This window comes from Trichosurus vulpecula, chromosome 7, assembly GCF_011100635.1.
Source record: "Trichosurus vulpecula isolate mTriVul1 chromosome 7, mTriVul1.pri, whole genome shotgun sequence".
Classification (NCBI taxonomy): Eukaryota; Metazoa; Chordata; class Mammalia; order Diprotodontia; family Phalangeridae; genus Trichosurus; species Trichosurus vulpecula.
Genome location: NC_050579.1, coordinates 266,096,614 through 266,114,497, shown reverse-complemented (window position 1 = coordinate 266,114,497; position 17,884 = coordinate 266,096,614). Strand labels below are relative to the sequence as shown.

Here is a 17,884-nt window from a genome sequence, read left to right as displayed (position 1 = left end):
GACAGAGAAATGGGGTCTTAGAATTGGGAGAGGTATATAATGGTAAAATGTCCTATGGACAGTGGATAAGAGTTTAATGGAGGTTCATCTTGAGGGTTGGCAGAGGAGACATGGAAGAAGTACACAGTTTATTGAATTTTGCACTCCTGGATTGGGGTGGGGAAGGTGGTGGTAGTAAAAATGACTAGTTTTACCTCTGTAGTTCACTCCTAATGGTGAAGGAAATGAAAGTGAGAGACATAAATTAGACTGAAGGAGTATGTAATAACCTACATTATATAATTCTTCGTATACGTTATTACATTGAGGTAGACAGGGCAGGTATCATTATTCCTGTTTAGTGATGGAAAAAGTGGGGAGCAGAAAGATGAAAGGACTTATCTAAGGATGGGACCGAAGTAGTCTTGTGATGACCTCCATGTCCAGTGATTCTTGCACTGTACCACACTGCCTCTCCTCGAAGGTAAAGACACAAAACGGTATAAAGAGAGGAACATTCCAAAGTACTAGACCATAGTGGCACCACCACTGTTCCCTTTCCCTCCTTCTGTCCCTTCCTTCCTTCTTCCCTCCTTCCTTTCTTCCTTTTTCCCTCCTTCCTTCCCTCTCTTCCTCTTTCCCTCCCTTCTTTCCCTCCTTCCACTTTTCCTCCCTTCCTTCTCTCTTTCCTTCCTCCCCTTCTTCCTCACTCCCTGCCTTCCTTCTTGGTCATTGAATAGGCATTTTCTCTTGGACCATTTGTAAGCAAGGGAGAACTCAGAGGGGCTTTGTTTAAGGATTGGTAAATTCTACAAAGATTTCCTAAATCTCAGTTCTTTACCATGGAACATTGTTAGATCATCTTTGATTTCATTTGTTGCCTTTAACCCGCAGTATGCTAAATTTTCAGTGTGAGCATTTATATTTCAGAAATCAGTAAATGCTACAAATCAGGACTTGATTTATTGCTTTTTGATTGTTTAAACTTAAGAAAGTGATAAAGAAAATGTTAATACTGAAGATTAAACTTAAAAGTATTTCATATGTACGTTCCCCCACTTCCAGCTTGTTGTTAAGCACACCCCTGGCTTTAACCCATTATTTTTAGAAGGCTTCAGATTGATGATAATTTAAAAGCAAATCTACAAACGATTCATTTAAAAAGTTTGAGAGTGTACCTCTCTTTGTCTTCTTCCTTTGTCTTCCCTTTTCTGTTGTCCTGATACCATTCTCTGTGCATTTTCTCCATCTAATAAAGCCCATTCGAGTCAGCAAGTGCTATAAGCCAAAGGCAGAGCAAGAATGGTCATATATTTCTTAGGGTTAGTGAGCTGACTAATCCCTGAAAATATGAGCCCGGGTATCCTATATCTCCAAAAGATATTTCCTCCTCTTTTGCCTCATCAATCTTTCACGTATTTGATATCAAAGCAAGCTACATTATTTTGAGCAGCTGTATTGACTCCAAAGTATAGTTTTTATAATCAATACTTTTCAAGAGGCCTTCTGTAATTATATGTGCGATTTTCCTGACATAGGACGTGCATTCACATGTACATGTACACACACACACACACACACACACGTACGTATTCCATCAACTTTTTTGTTGGTCTTTTAAAAACCAACACAGGAGTGCCATGGAGCATTTGAGATAAGTTTGTACGTTGGCATATTATACAACACTGAAAACATTTGTAGTCGTACAATATGATATGAATATGAATCACAGAGTCTCATGGGATTTATGGCTGAAAGGATCGTTGATATAGAACTGAAAAGGACTTCAAAGGCCATCTAGTTTAGCTCTCTTGTTTTACAGGTGAGGTTAAATCAAGTAGCAAACATTTATTAAGTCCCTACTATGTGCCGCGTGTTGTGCTAAGCATTAGGGATATAAAGACAAAAAAGCAGTCCCTGCTCTTAAAGGAGGTTAGAGAAGTGAGATTTGAACTCAGGTCTCCTAAATACTCTTTCCATGCTTTCATACTGCTTAGTATGACCTGGGAGGTGTTGAACCCCAGTTTTAATTGTGAACCCCAAAAGCCCCAAACCAGAGTTTGTTCTAAGAAAGAGACAAATGATTAGGTCGGGTCCACATTTTTATTTCTCTCAAGCTGGCTTGACATGTATTGCGTGGGAGTTCAGTCCAAAACTTCTCCCCCCGCCAAGGGGGCCAGTTCAGACCTGGCTTGATTTGGGATTTGGGGGTACGGTTGTATATCCTTCACAAAGAGTAGGTGTTCCCAAGGGATGCCAGTCAACTCTGGTCAAAATACTGGGATGTGGGTTGTGTTAAAATGAGATCTTGAGTATGCAGCTTAGGTCTCTTAATCTTGGTCAACAGAGACAGATACCACCTGCCATCCAGACAGGAAATACCACCCCCAGTGTTGGGAATCTGGCTCTACCCAGGCCTTAGTAGCATAGAATCAATCTAGGTTTGGGTTGGATTTGACCAGGATTAAGAAGATTCAGTGCCATCTGATTATCAGTAGTGTCCTTCTGAAGAACTTTGAAGCAGAAGACTGGGGCTGGTGGAGCTCTGAGTCTAGAAGTCATTTTTCACAGAGGTTACCTATCCATCCCCCTTAGTGTATAAATGAGGAGAATAAGGCCATGAAGGGAAGTGACTTATCCAAAGTTCCATGTAGACTTGAACATAGGTCCTGGGATTTAAAATCCAACGTGTTTTCCACTACATCACACTGCTTCCTTTCGTAGAAATTTGTCACTGTAGTTTCTTATTTCCTGATGATTTAATAATACTGCCAGTCAGAATTTACCTTAACAAAGTAAAATGGGGATACATTACCTAACTGAAGGCAATGGGGCTGGATCAGATGATTTCTTGAAGTCTTTTCTGACTCTAAAATCTAGGAAGAGACTTCTTGAAACAATTGTCTATTTAATGTCTCCTCTTTCATCATGGGGCCGCTAGTGGATGGCGCAGTGGACAGAGTGCTAGACCTGGAGTCAGGGAGACTTATCTTTCTGAATTCAGATCTGGCCTCAGACACTTACTCACTGTGTGACCCTGGGCAAGTCACTTAACCCTGTTTGCCTCAGTTTCCTCATCTGTAAAATGAACTGGAGAAGGAAATGGCAAACCCCGCCAAGATCTTTGCCAAGAAAATCCCAAATGGGGTCATAAAAGAATTGGACATGACTAAAATGACTGAACAATTTCTTTCACCAGCCCTTCTTTCTCAGCCTTTAGCAACATGGCCCCCTTTCCTATCATCTTTCATATTACTTTCCTTCATTTACTCTTCATTATAGGCAGTCTGGCCTGCTGGCTATTCCCCTAATGTGACATTCCATTTCCTGTCTCTGTGCTTTTCCACAGATGGTTCTCCTTGTTTTTCTCCATGGTTCACCAAATGTGCTCCTGTCTCTCCTCGGCCTCACAAAATCCCTAGCCTCTTTTAGCGCATAGTTCAGGTGCCACTTGGCTCCGTAAGGTATTTTCCTCATTCTCCTGGTAATTTTTCCCTCTTGAAAACATTTTGTATTTATAGTTACTTACTTGGGAGCAAGGCTCATCCTCCAGGGGAATGTAAGAGAAGGGCCTTGAATGGTTATTTTTGTGACTCTGGTCTAGAGGTTCTTTGTATCAAGTAGGCATTTAATAAATGCTTGTTGAATTGAATGCTTATGGCACGTAGAGCCACCATATGGACAATGACAAACGGAAGAACACACAGCATTTCCCTTAGATTTTGGATTTTGCCTTCTGTATGTATAAATTTAAATGCATATGATATATGATTTTTAAAAAACTGGCTACTAGATAATGAAGAGACAGATCAGGAAGAAATTGATCAAGATTTTATATTCAATCAAACCAGTCAATCAAGAAATCAGTCAAGATCAAGAGAAAAAAAAATCTGTTCATCTTCCTCAATTCCACTGACTTCCCTGTAACACTTTTATTTTTGTCCTTCTGGATTTCTGCAGCTAGATGTTATCACCTTATAAATATAAAACCCCCAGTCTGGCTGGGGTTTATACCAGCTCTCTGACTGGTTTAAACCTTTTTTAGTGGCTCCTAGGATGTAACCTTCATGAGGTGAGAGGAGAATTAATAAAAATGTTGGTAACAATGACTCATATTTATCTATCACTTTAAGATGCAAGTAATATATATTGCCAGTGTGATACCCCCAGCGACTGCTATGAATATGCAGGGTAATTCCCAGGTTTGAATTGTAAGATATAACACTTTCTCCATGGAAGACGAAACCAAAACATTTATTCAAACACCAGAAAGCCAAATCTATCATAGCAACAAAGAAATCCATCATAGTAACCAAGGAGTCTGTACACATTACCAATACAGAGAGCATCAACATTCCCAAGCCTTCCCTCCTTCAGTCCTCCCCACAAACCAGCTCCCTTAAGCAAAATCACTCCCTCTCTCATTCATGCTAGTTCCTCTGCCTACTCTCTCTTTCCCAGCTCTGACTGCTCTGTCTCATTTCCAGCTCCACCCATTTGGCAAGCTCCTCCCACCACAGGCTCGTGTGGCTCAGACTTCCATGTGACTCAGACTCATGTGACAGGCAGGTCACATGGGCCTATTAATGGATGGGAAAGATCTTCAAATCTAAATTTACAATTACATTTGGCTCCAAGATCTTTCTTATCCATTATAGGTCAATGGGGCAATCAATAGGAGTTTTGGGAAAACTGGTGTTAGCAGAACTTTCTGACAGTATAACAGGGATAACCCAAGATAAACATATAAAACGATATCATTCCGCCCTCGAACGAATGGGGCTCAAAATCTTGGGTAAGGGGTGAAGGTCTTGTCCTCCATACCTTCTTCCTCCTGAAATTGGACATAGAGCTGTCCCTGCCCCAAGAAGTCAAGAGGTTAGGTCTTTAGCTGGCATCTGGAGCTTGGTCAATGCCAGGTCCAGGGATGACATCTGGCTTAAGCAATCAGGCATCTGCAGGAAACAAATCTAGCCAACAAATTTAACAGATAAAAATCCAAAAAGAAACAAGGAAACAATCATTCATGCTAGAATACATGAGTCAAGGATACAATCTGATAATCATTTTCTCCTGGATAAACAACAGTTATGATACTATCTTTTCCATGTACTATAATTTCTGCAGCCTTTGGAACATTGTCCGGCTTCCTGTTTTACCCATACTTAAGCTCCCAATTTTATTCTCTCAGTAGAACCAAACCCTTCTGTTCCTCTACTAGTTATTTTGGAAGGAGGGTCCGTCTTCACAAGGGGTATGGTTTCCACAAGGAATTATAATCACTTGAACTATTCTATCATTTTTACAAAACTGTATAGGTTCTTCACCCAAATTTGGGAATGTCACAATAATTTCTGCTTGATAATTAGAATCTATCACTTTAGCCAGTACATGTATTCCTCGAGCTGCTGATCTTAATTTAGGTAATATCTGTCCAAAACGATTCTTAGAATTCTCATACATATTCCAGTAGAAATTTTTCTCATTTCTATTCAACCAAAAGTCCTCTAAACAATGTAAATCATGTCCTGCTAAGCCAGGTATTCCTGGATACAGTGGTGGGACATCTTCCCTCACAGTCCAATACTCAACATTTGAGATCTTATGTGTTTGCTGTTTTCTAATTTGCAGATTTGGGGTCATCATTCTGGCTAGAGGTGTACTTTCTCCTAATGGTCTATTCAAATTATGCAAAGCAGTGAACAAATTATCCTTCCAATGTTGATATGAATTATTAGAACTTAACTTTCTTAAATGTTCTTTCAAGAATTCATTCTTTCAATTCTTTCAGCCCAAATGCTTGTGGATGATACGGAATATGATATATCTACCCTATATTGGTTAACATATAATATCTCTTCATTTTATTACCTTTGAAATGTGACCCATTGTCACTTTGAATGTGCATTGGGGTTCCATAATATAGACTTATGATATCTAGAGTTTTACAGGTGTTTTTCTGAGTTACATTCTTATAAGGACAAGCCAATAGTATACCTGAATAGGTGTCAACACAAGTACATATAAGTTTACATCCTTTATCTTGGGGTAGTGGTCCAGTATAATCTATCTACCAGATCTGGGATGGAACTTTTCCCCTCGCTATTTCTCCAGTTACTACCCTAGGAACAGTTTGTTCCTTTTCCAATTGACATATATAGCATTCTTCAGCTACTTGTTTTAACAGTGAGTGAGAGATACTAATACCTTGATCTTGTGCCCACTGGCATGCAGCCTGGACCCCTAAATGGCCAGCTGTCTGGTGGACCCATTTTGCTAGTACCAGATCATCAGCTGGTGCCAGAGTAGGGACAGTATGTTCAGTAGCGTGTGCGTTGTATTCACATTTTGGTGTGGTGAGGGCCATGTGAGTAACTACATGAAAATTAGTAACCAAGGACATGTCCCACATATCTTCCCATAAGTCTTTGCTCTAAATTTGTTTACCATGAATTTCCCAATTTTGATTTTCCGCATTGGAATCCATGTAGCTAGCCCATTAGCTACCACCCATGAATCAGTGAATATATGACACTGTCGTCCTTGTTCTGCTTCAGTAGCTTGATGTACTGCCATAAATTCAGCATATTGTCTACTTCCATCTATCCCACTACTTTCCAAAGTCCTCTTAGTACATGGGTTATATGCTACTGTTTTCCAATGGTTTTTATGGCCCAAATATTTTGGTGTCTTCTGTTCTTCAGTTAATCCATCATATCCATCATTCCATTTTACCAAGGATTGTACCAACTGTTGCCTTGGTTCAGGGGGTTTCTCATTTCCCTCAGTGTCTATGTTTGCTATAGATTCATGTAGAGCAGAACCTCCACTTTTGCCTGTTTTCGATCTATTTTGAATATACCATCTCCATTTAATTATGCTAACTTCTCGCGCATGTCTGTAACAACAATTTGGCTAGCAGCTGCTGTAGCTGCAACAAGAACTGCCAGCAGATTCTTTGATCTGCTTTTCTAAGGAAAGCAACTTTAAGGGGTTAACAGTCTCACTGTAATTGAACACACATATATCATTTACCTAGTTCAGGGGGAAAAGCCAGCACCCTGAACTTCAGAGCAAATACAAATGGAAATTACAGAGACACAAACAACACAAACCAATCTATCCATACCAATACATAGTTACCAGGGAATCATCAACATCTGGATTTCTTCAAAGCTGGGGGGCTCTAGCAGCTACCCAGAATCTCCACACCAACACTCTAACAGTGAGTGAGAACCCCAGACAAAATGCTAACCTCTGAGTATATATACCCTTTTTGGGGCCTGAGGGATTTACACCCAGTTAGCAAAAGGGTGTGAGTCTGGGGCTTTACATCTAGTTAACAAAAGGGTGTGGGCCTGGGGCTTTGCACCTAGTCAGGCTTAATCAAAGGCACTTGATTACTTTAGCATTCTAACAGTAAAAACGTCCCACCCTAATTACTGTAACAATACCATAGATAACATAGCAGTATCAATACTAAATTTATATGCATCCAAATTTTTAAAAGGTGGAAAAGATAGTAATACTATAATAGTGGGGGACTTTAATCTTCTCTTCTCAGAACTAGTCAAATCTAACCAAAAAATAATAAGAAAGAAGTTAAGAAAGTGAATGGACTTTTAGATAAGCTAGATATGATAGCTATCTGGAGAGAACTGAATGGAAATAGAAAGGGATCCTACAGGTAAAAGAACCACTGAAGTTTTATTGAATAGAAGGTTGACAAGGTCACACTCAGGCTTTAAGAAAATCACTTTGGCAGCTGTATGGAAGATGATTAGGGAGAGGAAACTTGAGGCAGCAAGAACAGTTAGAAAATCATTGCAACAGCCTAGTCAAGAGGGGATGATAGGGCGATGTTCGTATGAGTGGAGAGATGGGAACAGATGTGAGAGATGTTATTTGGGTGTGTGAGGTGAGGGAGGATGGAGTGTTGAAGATGATACTGAGGTCGTGAAAGAGCTCCCCATCACAACCAATCAATACCTGTTCATCCTGAAAATCATTATCCTACCCAAAACAGAAAAGGGAGAAGGATTATGAGCTCTTACTCAGCAGTCACTGCCCTGGGGTCCCTCTAAAGGCATGTGGACACAAGCTGAATAAGGAGAGGTAACAGAGGGAAGGGAGAGAAAGTTGGAAGGGAGGGAGATTTTCTCAATGGCACCTATGCAGCTGTTTTGGGTGCCCAGATATTGTTAAGTTATAACTGTGGCTCAGACAGGAGAAGATTGGGATTTTTTTACCTTTTCCTACATGATTTTACTTTATAGAATCACAACATACTCCACTCCTACTGCCGTCTTTCTTTCGAAGTAACCAATTACTGATAGTCTTAGGCATAGTTTACATTTCCACATATAAAAAGTAAACAATTTGTTCTTATTGAGTCCCTTGTAATTGGTCTTTGACGTTTACCTTATATTGCTCCTGGATCTTATATGTCAAATTTTCTTTTAAATTCTGGCCTTTTTGTGACAAAATGCTGAAAGTCTGTTGATTTATTGAATGTCTGTTGTTTTTTTTTGTTCAGGATTATACTTAACTTTGCTGGGTATGTTATTTTTGGCCACAACCTCAGTTCTTTTACTGTTTCATATATAGTGTTCCAAGACTTGCAGTCTTTTAGTGTAGCCACTGCTAAGTCTTGTGTAATTCTGATTGTGGCTCTGCAGTATTTGAATTGTTTTTTTTTCTTGTTACTTGTGGTATTTTCTCCTTAACCTGGGGTTTTTGGGATTTGGCTATGGTATTCCTGTAGGTTTTTATCCTGGTATCTCTTTCAGGCAATGTTCAGTGAATTTTTTCTATTTCCACTTTCCCCTCTTATTTTCAAACTTCAGGGCAATTTTCTTTAATTATTTCTTGTATTATTGTATCAAGATTCTTTTTTTTTTTTCGATCATAGCTTTCAGGTAGTGCAATTAATCTTATGTTTTCTCTTCTTGATTATTCTCCAGATCAGTTGTTTTTCTTATGAGATGTTTCATGTTCTCTTCTATTTTTTCATTCTTTTTATTTTGTTTTATTATTTCTTGGTCTCTTATAAGGTCATTCACTTCCCCTTGCCCAATTCTAGTTTTCAAAGAGTTGTTTGATTCCTTAAGATTCTATATCTCCATTTCCAGTAGGTTGACTTTCTTTTCATAATCTTGGTTTTCTTGGATTGTTCTTATTTTTAAAAAAAATTCTCCTCAGTCTCTCTTACTTTATCTTAAAGTCTTTTTTGAGTTCTTCTAAGAATTCTTTTTGGACAGGTGATCATTTGACATTAGTTACTCTTTGGGGTAGGAGAGTTTTTTTTTGCTTCAGTATCCTCCTCTGAAAATGAATTCTGGTCTTCTCTATTCCCATAGTAATTCTCTGTGGTTGGGTTCTTTCTTTGCTTACTCATTTTTATTTTGTTTTGTTTTTTATTTTTAGCAGCTTGTTATTATAATCACCTCTAGTCCTGGTGCCTCTGGCCTTGGCTCCTTCTTCTTCTTCTTTTTTTTTTTTTTTTTTGAGCTTTGTCCTGGGCCCAACCTCTGTACTCCTTTCCCCTTCCAAGCCACAGCTAGGTCCCCCCAGCACACTATGCTGGAAGTGCTCTTGCTCCCTGAGCACTCTCCAGTGGCTAGAACTTTCAGTTCTCCCTTCTGGCCTGGAACCAAAACCAAAAACTCTGCTCTCCTATAAGTGCCCGCAGCCAGCAACTTCCTTGCCCCACTGCTTCTGCACTCTGCAGGTGTGCGCTGGATCTTTCTCACCTTCCCCTGCAGTCCGGGACTACATCTCAGCAGCACAGCTGGGCCGGGTGTCCCTTGGACACAGAGGTTCCTTTGGTTTCCCCTGCTCAGATGTCTGACCCCCCCTCCCCTCCCATTGTCTTCGAAGTGAGAATTCCCAGGGCTTGTTGTTTGTTGTTTCAGCAAAGAGAGCCTGGAGGTGTTTGTACTTCACGCAGGCTGCATCTTGGTCCTGGGGTCCTTCTTTGGGTCTTCTCCAGTTGTCCCAGGAGGACCACTGCTCTGCTCCAGCTCTTGTTTATTTTTGCTGTTCTACATTCACCCTGAGGTGCTGTTTTGTCTTGTTTGTGGAGGAGTCTGGAGAGCTTGGAATTTTCTAACCTACTCTGCCAACTTCCCAGAATTCTCTCCTTAACTTTAGCATCAAGTATCATTTTATATTTACCCTTTTAAAATTTTTGTCTCATGTACATAATTATTATTAAGGCAGCTAGGCAGCACAGTGGATAGAATGTGGGCCTGGAGTTAGGAAGACCTGAGTTTAAATCCTGCCCCAGACACTCAATAGATCTGGGATCCTGGGTGAGTCATTTAACCTTTGTTTGCTTCAGTTCCCTCATAGATAAATGTGGATAATAATAGCACCTACCTTCCAAGAGTGCTGGGAAGATCACATGAGATAATATTTGAAAAGTCCTTAGCACATAGTAGGAATACATGCACACACATATGTTAGCTATTATTACAGTAATACATGTGTATAATTTACAAACAAACACTTAGAGCTATGTACTTTTTTACTCATGGGACACACTATCAAAAAACATAGAGACAACTGTTCCACATCATTGTTCATTTGATGTCTCTTTTTTTTTTTTTTCTGCCCATTAGGATCTTTTGTGTATTGAGACCATCTGCCAAGAGCTCCCTCTTCTCCCTTCCTCCTCATTCCATAACATGCAGATGCCTTCTACCACTGTCTTCTCCTTCACCCTGTCTCATGTGAAAAGATGGCCCTCCTCCTTGCCATGACAACCCCCCTGTCTCCTTAAAGATTGCCCCCTCTGTTATCACCACTCTCTCTTATCTTCAGCTTTTCCCTGTCTACTGGCATATTCCCTACTGCCTACAGATATGCCCAACCTCAAAAAACTCTTACTCGCTCTTTCCATCCCCGCTGATATCCTGATATCTCTTCTCCCCTTTGTAGCTAAACTTCTTGAAAAGTCCTTCTACAATAGATGCTTTCATTTTTCATCTCACTTCATCTCCGTTCATTCACTTCTCAACCCATTACCAGTCCAGCTTCTGACCTCATCATCCAACTGAAACTGTTCTCTCCAAAGTTACCCGTGATCTACTTGTCACACTCAGTGGCCTTTCTTCAATCCTCATTCTTCTTTATGTCTCCACCGCCCTCTTCTTGACATTCTCTTCTCCCAAGGTTTTCAGGACAGCATCATCTCCTGGTTCTCCTATGTGTCTGACTGCACCTCAGTCTCCTTGGCTGGATCCTTATCCAGGTTATGTCCACTAATTGAGTGTGTCCCACAGGGTTCTGTATTGGGCCCTCTTTTCTTCTTCCTCTATGTTATTTTACTTCGTGATCCCATTAGCTCCGGTAGATTTAATTATCATCTCTGTGCTGATGATTCTCAAATATACTTATCCTTCCCTAAGCTCTCTGCTGACTTCCAGTCTCACATCTCCAATTGTTTTTCAGACATCTTGAACTGGATGTCCAGTAGACGTCTTAAATTCCCCATGTCCCAAACTGAACTTATTATCTTTCCCCCTGTGTTGGCAATCAAAATGGGCTCTTAGCACTTAGTTCAACCAAGTGCCCTTGAAGAGTTTGGCCTTTATTTCCTCGATTAAATTAGGAGTCCTTGGTGACCTCCTTGCCTCAAGGGAAAGCCTAGTCTACATGGGTTCGAGTGACGTGTTTGTGACATCAGAGGCTTTTAGACCATGTGGGTTTCAGTCTCCTCTTTGTGACGATTTTAGGTCATGTGGGTGAGTCTCATGTGAAAAAGATATAAAACCAGGGGTTGGCTTCCTCTTTTTCGGCGCTCTGACCCACAGCTGTGGTAGTGGGTGACTCCGGACCAGCCCTTGCTATGAGCTCCCGGGCTGTCGATGTTTGTAATTTGTTTGTGTTTGCTCCGAAGTTCAGGCTTTTTCCCCTGAACTAAGTGAATGGTATTTGTACGCCGGATTAAAGTAAGCTTGTTAACCCCTTAATGATGCTTTCCTTAGTAAAGCAGAAGAAAAGAACCTGGGCTTTTGCAGCGTTCTGTGAGCTGGTTGTTGTTGGTTTTACACCCCACCCACAGCAGCGGTTAGCCGGATTGTTGAAACACCCCCTAAACCCCACCCACGTTCAAGGCACTTTGAATGAATGAAATACTGGAGACCCATCACTAAACCTGGAAGAAGCTCCTAATTGTTGTGGTGATGCCTTTTTAACATTCGGTCCCCCTCTCCCAGGTCATGAATTGGGTGGCAGTAACAACCACCCAGATTCTCCTTCCTGGCTAACACTATGTTTGTCTCCCCCTATTATAGGGATTCTTGGGATTTTCTGTGTCCTGGACCTCTTTGGCAGTCCGATGGAGGAAGCCCTTCTCAGAACAGTGTTTTTAAATGAATAAATGAAATCCAGAAGATTATAAAGAAAACTAATCATATGTTATAGCTATCAACATACTAAAAACAGCAACGCTGCCGCCAACAAAACAAATTCACAGACCCCAGGCTGAGAACACCTGCCTTGTCGGAGCGTCGCGGGTGACTTCGGGGTAAGTACAGCTTCATTTTTTTGTCTAGCGCCTGGCGCGTGTTCAGTCGTTTGAGTCACGTCCAACTTTTTGTGACCCCTTAAACAGAATGCGTCTCTGCTCTGTGCCGTGACGTAGTGAACCGGGGATTTCTAGAGCTCCCTCCCGTAAGGTCTTCTTTAGCGCAGAGGGAAACTGGCCCGGCTAGTTTCGGAGACTGTTAGACGCCTTATAGCCTTGGACCGATCTCAACCTTAAGAATCTGACTGTAGAGTTTACTTAGAGGCAGCTAGGTGGCACAGAGCATTGGACCTGGAGTCAGAAAGATCTGAGGGGGCGGCTAGGTGGTGCGATGAATAGCGCTCCAGCCCTGGAGTCGGGAGGCCTTGAGTTCAAATCCGGTCTCAGATACTTAGTAGCTGTGTGACCCTGGACGAGTCACTTAACCGCTGCTTGCCTCAGTTTCCTCATCTGTAAAATGAGGATAATCATAGCAACTACTTCCCCAGGTTGTCGCGAGCATAAGATGAGATAACATTTGTGAACGCTAGCTGTTATTAACTGTTACTTCTCCACTCTCCGCAGGGCGCAGAAGTAACGGGTCACTTTGGCCCCTTCCCTGTATCTTTGCCACACTCCGTCATGAATGGGGGGAGAATAATGAGCGGAAGGCCCTTATGTCCTCTAAAGAAGCTCATCTGCTCCTCTCCCAGTAGAGGACTTTACACTTGTTGAATGACGAATCCAGCCTCCAACGCGAGTCCGGTGAAACGGCCAGGCTCCTCTCGGGGGATGGGTGTCTGCCTAGAATGCTCCGGAGTGGTGGGAGAGTCACTGGGCCAGGAGGTAGGAGACTCCTCTCTAAGGGCTGTGTCTCTGCTTTATCGTCTCTGAAATGGGTGTAATGGTAACCATCCTCTCCCCTCCCCCACCTCGCGGAGGTGTTGTGAAAATACATGCACACGCACATAGATATTCCATAGCTTGTATATGTAGTGTGTGGACTGGGTGTGCTGGGACACGCCGAGGGAGCCGCCTGGCTGGCCGTTCCCCTCAGAGGCCCTGTGCACCCCTATGACGAAAGCATCGCCTTGAGGAAGTATTGGATCGGACCGGCAGTCATGAAGGAAGGAAAAAGCATTTATTAAGTGCCTACTATGTGCCAGGCACTACATGCTTTACCGATATCATTTCATCTGATCCTCACAACAACCCGTGGAGGTTGGTGTCATTATTAATCCTCATTTTACAATTGAGGCAAACAGGTTAAATGACTTGCCCAGGGTTCTACAACTAGTAAGTGACTGAGGTCACATTTGAACTAGGGTCTTCCTGACTCTAGGCACAGCCTTCGATCCACTGTACTTCCTAGTTGCCTAGGAGATCTTAGTTATAGTCCTAGGTCTCTTGCTTTGTCACAATGTGACCTGAGGCCAAATTATTTCACTTTCTGGGCCTCAGTTTCCTGAACTGAATGAAGACGTTAGACTTGATGGCCTCCGAAGTTCTATCACAGTCTGGGATTTCATCCATGTGGATGTCCCTTCCCCAAAGGCAGATCACAACTTCTCTGTAGTAATGGCAGTGAATATTTATATAATACTTTATGGTTTGCAAAGCTGTTTTATTTGCTCGTTTATTGACATTTGCTCATACTAGAGAATCCTCTCTTGAAACTCAGAAAAATAGTTAAGCCACAACCCAGCAGCTGCATGAAAACAATTTTCCCACAACGCAGTGAAATAAGTACAGCAGGAATTATTATCCTAGGATCACAACAAGCACTAATTAAGCTATTAAGGCTATATGCCAGACCCCATCCTAGGTTCTAGGGATACCAAAACAAAGAATGGAACACTCCCTCTTGTCTAGGAGCTCACTCTACCAGGGTAAAAACAAACACACATAGAAGTGCATATGGGATAATTATGAAGAGAATAAATACAAAGAAATGCCAAGTAGTTAAATACAAGGTGATTAGGCAGGGAGGGCGATAGCATGAGGGATGGTTAATGCTGGATGAAAGAGAAAGCAAGTTTGGCCGCATTGAAGTTTGCAGGAGTGGGGAGCAACCTACAATGAGCCTGGAAAGATGGGTTGGGGCCAGGTTGTGAGAGACTTTAAAAACTAAACAAAGGAGTTTATATTTTATCTTCGTAACATCGTATTACAAGAATTAGCTTGTTTTAAGCCTGGGGCAATACAATGGTTCCTAAAGTCCATGTGGATCCTCCCTCTGTAGCTTTAGGGAGTTTATTTCGGACAGAAAGTTATGAGTACAATCGTAATTACTCCAAGACCCCAGTAAGGAAAATTCTTAACATTTAGGCAGAAGTTGACTCTTTGCCCTAATTTACATTTGTATTTACTTCCATTTAACCCCTGGTCTCCTTGTGTTTGAGGCAAGATTCAGGTTGCCAGAAATGCTTAGGTAACAAAGCAGCAGATTGTATTTAAGTGCCTATGGATACCAGGCACCAGGAGGGGAAACTGGAGAAAGAGTAGGCCTCTACCTTACACTGTGGAGGATATGGACAAGAGCCACACCAGAGGAGATGTGGAAGTGTTGTGATTTGCACTGTTGGAGGAAATTACTTACTTGCATCAGTAAGGTCATTCATAAAAAATCATCCATTAAATGCTACCTATCTGCTAAGCTTATGATTCCATTAAGGTATTGAAATACTGGCATTTTTATCGAGGAGGCTGAATGCAGACCAAAGCATACTGTTTTTCATTTCATTTTTTTGTGGTATGGTTTTTTGGGGGGGGGGGTCTAACTAATATGGAAATATGTTTTGTATGTTTGCCCACGTGCAACCTAAATCCAGTTGCTTACCGTCTCAGGGAGTAGGTGGGGAAGAAGGAGGGAGAGAATTTGAAACTCAAAATAAAAAAATAAAAGGAATGTTAAAACTTGTTTTTATATGTAATTGGGAAAAAATAAAATATTCAATAAACAAAAAAAATTTGCATTTTTACTTAAGAATGTAGATGCTGCTGCTGCTTCTGCTGCTGCTGCTGCTACTACTCACTCCTATCCCCCCACCACCTCCCCAAGGCAGCATGGTGTAATCACTATACTGTGGAAAATAAAGGTTGAACTTGGAGTCAGGAAGACCTGGGTTCAAATTAAGTTTTACTAGTTGCACAACCATGTACAAATCATGCAATACCCCTTTGAGACTCAGTTTCCTCAACCGTAAAATAGGAAATTTTAGTGTTGTTGTAAGGCTCACCTGGAATAATGTATGTGAAGCTCTTTGTAAACCTTAAAGCACCTTATAATGCTGCTCATCATTATTGAATTACACCTGGGATGTTTCTGTATTCCCAGATTGGTAGGGCAGGGAGTGAGCACCAAGCTTTAGCCTTGGGGCTGAAGGGGGAGAGTAGAGGTAGCAGGTCTTAGTTATAGTGGCATCCTGACTTCAGGTGCAAGGTGTCACCATGTGAAAATAATAAATCAGAAATAAGAGAGTGAGCGTGGTTCAGTAGAATGAGTGCTGGGGCTGAAGTCAGAGGACCTAGGTTCAAATCCTGCCTCTAATAAGTGCACGTGTCCCTGAGCCTCAGTTTCTTCATGCATGAGGGGGTTGCACTAGATGGCCTCTGAAGGCTCTTCCAGCTTTAGATCTGTGATTCTGTACACATAGGACCTTTTGAATTGTTACACTTACCTGAATTATGGTAGCAATCTACCGACGATGCAGCTAGGTTGGACAGTGGCTAGAGGACTCGACCTGGAGTCCAGTCCAGCCTTAGACACTGTCTGTGTGCCCTGAGCGAGTCGCTGAAGCTTACCCAGGCACAGTTCCCTCATCTGTAAGATGGAGATGGTAACAGCACCTACTTCCCAGGGCAGTTATAAGGATAAAATGACATTTGTAAAGTTCATTGCAAATCCTAGAGTGTTGTGCAAGCGCTGTGATTATCATTCTCTTTGTTAGAATTAGAATGGTCTACAGGACGATGGAGCAGAAATCACAGGCAGCCGGATCTCTGCTCAGAATGAAGAACTGTCTGGAAATAAACTATGCTGCCTGGATGATGACGAGTTTCCCATTCATGGAGGGCTTCAAACAGGAGCCGAATGATCACTCGTTGGCATATTGTTCAACAAAATAGACATAGTAGGTGCATTAAGCATCCTCTATGTGTCAGACACTGTGCTAGGGGCTGGGGGTACAGACACAAAAATGAGATGTTTCCTACCCTCAATGACCTTATGTTCTATTGTTTGGGTAAAGGTTGGACTAAATGACCTATAAGGATCCTTCCAAGTCCAAAATCTATTTCTAGGACTCCATTTATATTATGGAAAGGGGCCAGAGAGCCAGGACATCTGGGATCAAATCATAGTTCTCTCACTATCTGGGTGAACTTTGGTCTTAGTTTCCTTGTCTGAAAAAAGAAGGGCTCAGACTAGATGATCTCGAAGCTTCTGGTTCTAAATCTTATGATGCTATTAATTACGCCCATGTCATCAGGAATGCAGGAGGCTAAATAATCCGCAGAGTTTTCAGAAGAACTCTGTGAGCTTTGTATCTGTTTATGTACTAGCCCATAGAGACATACCCCTTGGCACCTCAAGGAGGCTGGGTTGCATTGAGAGGGGATGAATTGTCTGGCTTGAACTGTTGTGGGGTGTGAGCTGCCTCTTTGTGCTGACTACAATTGTAGTCATCCTTTTTATTTTTTATTTTTTTGATTTGTAAGAGCCTAAGAGAGCTGAACACAGACCAGAGAGCAGCAGAATTGAATGTACCTGGAACACTCTGGGGTGTGTGTGTGTGTGTGTGTGTGTGTGTGTAAGAGGAGTTCCTGGGTAGCATTGTCCTCTGAGAGAGAAAACAAGATTGAAGTGTTTGCAGAGCTGGAGATGAAGAGGTACTAAATAAAAGATGTAGGGGAGCACAGGGTCTGGATTTTGCTCTCTGTTATTACTCTGAGCTGTTTGAACAGGCAGGTCTGATGGGAAGGAAGGTTTCCTGTCCAATAATCACAAGTTGGTTTTGTTTCCAGGAGAGATCAACAGACTGTGCCATAAAACCGGATGCCTACTTGTATCTCTGCAGTAATGCAGGACTTATCAGAAGGTCAAAGGAGCTGTCTCTTTAGCAGGTTTGTTTCTCTTATGAAAGAAGCCCAAGGCTTCAGGACGTTATAAAGATGGGTGTCTCTCTGGGTCTCCAGGGTCAGAACAGGAACTCACTAGAGAGGCAGAAGAATTGCATCGATAGTTTATAGGCTACTGGGAGGGCTTTATGTGTTTTCTGTCCTTTTTGTGGGGTAGAATAAAGGCTGTCCTGAACCCAATATAAGCATTGTTATTTGAGGACTCCTACGGGAGCTGTGGACCCTTTTCCCTGTATGTGGAGACCTAGACACGAG

General features: G+C 41.8%; 1 protein-coding gene across 7 annotated transcripts in view; it reads left to right on the top strand.

Annotated features, from left to right (window-relative positions):
* Positions 1-17,884, top strand: part of TRIM26 (tripartite motif containing 26) — a 59,830-nt gene that overhangs the window by 18,185 nt on the left and 23,761 nt on the right. For 4 of the 7 annotated variants that reach the window (XR_005010850.1, XR_005010854.1, XR_005010848.1 and 1 more), the window contains 4 exons: positions 12,279-12,511; positions 13,076-13,336; positions 16,441-16,623; positions 17,516-17,614. The gene's annotated coding sequence lies outside the window, so the exon portion shown is untranslated. Of the gene's footprint in view, positions 1-3,328; positions 4,062-12,278; positions 12,512-13,075; positions 13,337-16,440; positions 16,624-17,515; positions 17,615-17,884 lie in introns of those variants that run through there. The other 3 variants (XR_005010851.1, XR_005010852.1, XR_005010853.1) reach the window with 3 other exon arrangements.